This window comes from Triturus cristatus, chromosome 12 (assembly GCF_964204655.1).
Source record: "Triturus cristatus chromosome 12, aTriCri1.1, whole genome shotgun sequence".
Classification (NCBI taxonomy): domain Eukaryota; kingdom Metazoa; phylum Chordata; class Amphibia; order Caudata; family Salamandridae; genus Triturus; species Triturus cristatus.
The window spans coordinates 569,157,688-569,159,923 of record NC_140595.1 but is presented as its reverse complement, the minus strand read 5'-3'; the positions used below and the strand labels follow the sequence as shown (position 1 = coordinate 569,159,923).

Genomic DNA, 2,236 nt, shown 5'->3' with positions numbered 1-2,236 from the left:
CTCCACTATAACTAAGCATAAGGTTGAGGAAGGGCAGATTTTCCTTTGCAGCTACGAATAGTCCTCTCTTCCACAGAATTAGGACTAGAGGTGTGTGATACTTACATTAACGCTTCCATGTTATTAATTGAAATAACTTACGATTACACGAAATGCAAATCCATCATTTAGCACTATATTTTAGAGCGGAATTGTGCTTCAGGCTTGTTGCCAAATCCTTGCAGTCGCAAGGACAACCACATACTATCAAAGATGAGATTGACAGAGTACTCCACTAGCAAGGATATTGAGTACTCACTCTGTGATGGACTTTTAGCCTCCCAAGTCTCATTGCATAGACATCAGATACACAACAAAAACATAATGCAGTAACAATAAAATAGTACACAAGGACCCCTGTGTAAACACATTATAACATTCATGATCAGTAGCAGTTCATGAACAGCAAACTACTTCTGATAAAAAAAAATACTAATGTAACACAATACAGTTACAGCCAAGGGGAGGATGGTTAAACCCAACCCTAAACTATCTGGAGGTAGGCGGTTGTGACATGCGGGCTATGAAGTGATACACGAGAGTAAACTACTATGTATCTGTATTAAACAATCATCTCTGCTCTGCAATATTGTCTCATTGTGACTTTAGGCATAACATCAAGCAACACTAGGCCCTTGTCTTCCTAAACTCTTTTTCACCCCCCAACATGGCACCGAAGGCCAAGAAGGAAGCTGTCCCTGTTAAAACCAAAGCAAAGTCCAAGGTTTTGAAAGCTAAAAAGGCTGTTCTTAAGGGGGTACACAGTCACAAAAAGAAGAAAATTAGGACAGCCCCCACTTTCAGGAGGCCGAGGACCTTTAGGTCACGGTGGCAACCGAAGTATCCCAGGAAGAGTGCTCCTCGTAGGAACAAACTTGACCATTATGCTATTATTAAGTTCCCGCTTACCACGGAGTCTGCCATGAAGAAGATTGAAGATAACAACACGCTGGTCTTCATTGTTGATGTCAAGGCTAACAAGCACCAGATCAAACAGCCTGTAAAGAAGCTTTATGATATTGATGTTGCCAAGGTCAACACACTGATCAGGCCAGACGGTGAGAAGAAGGCATATGTGCGTCTAGCTCCAGACTATGATGCACTGGATGTAGCCAACAAAATTGGCATCATCTAAGCCTTCTCTGTAGACGCCGGTACAGATCAGAATAAAATTTTAAAAAACTCCTAAACTCTAGTTTATTTATTTATTTATTTATTTATAGAGTTTCATATAGTGCGCACTAGACCCGATGAAGATAGCAGGGCGCTTTACAAAAGTTACATCATAAGAAAAGTTGCACGCTAGTTACATATAAATGAGTATCTAAGAAGAGATCGTATATGTTGTTAGTTCTTGTTGAAGGTCATGATTGTGTTAGTCATTCTCGATTAGAGATCAGCACGGCTCTTGGTTGATGAGTAGCTTCTGGTGGATATCAACTTGCATCAGGGCTGGGATCAGGAGAGCGTTTTATTCATCAGAAGTAGTTTGACTTCATTTTTGAATGCGGTGGTGGAGGGGTTTATTCAGATTGCTTGGGACAGGGTGTTCCATATCCTGGGTGCTAGGCCAGAGAAGGTGCATGTGCAGGTTTTCTTTTTCCGAAATTTTTGTGGTTTAAATAGCAGGGTATTGGTGCTTCTCAGAGTTCTGCTATTGCTTGCTAATTCAAGTTTATTGGCTAGATACTTTGGTGTATTGAGGTGCAGGGCTTTGTGCATCATGCATGCAGTCTTTAGCTGCACTCTTACCTCATAAGGAAGCCAATTCAGTTCCTTTAGATCCTGGGTGATGTGGTTGTTTTTTCTGGAGCCAGTGACGGGTCTTGCAGCCGCGTTTAGTGAGGCTCTTAAAGGAGCCAGACTGGATCTCAGCAAGCCACATAAGGTTGTATTCCCATAATCTATTCTGGGTAGAACTAGAGATTGAACGGCTGTTTTTAGGTCGTTGTCGTAGAGGAAGGGTTTTAGTTTTCTGAGAATGCTCATATGAAAGTTGGCTCCTCTGGTGGCTGTGCTGATATGTTTCCTCATGTTGAGATTCTTGTCTAATATTATTCCCAGTGATCTTGTGGAATCGATAATGTGAGGTTTGCAATTGAGGGCTGTTAGGTGTTTCACCCAGTTTACTGTGACACCTTGTCCTTCTCCTGGGCCAGTCACAGTGGGCACACTACTCACCTTACTGTGGCCCCAG

The 2,236-nt window shown here is 42.1% G+C and overlaps 1 pseudogene; it reads left to right on the top strand.

Annotated features, from left to right (window-relative positions):
- The first annotated feature begins 705 nt into the window (after positions 1-705).
- Positions 706-1,221, top strand: LOC146776275 (large ribosomal subunit protein uL23 pseudogene; annotated as a pseudogene).
- The last annotated feature ends 1,015 nt before the right edge of the window (positions 1,222-2,236 follow it).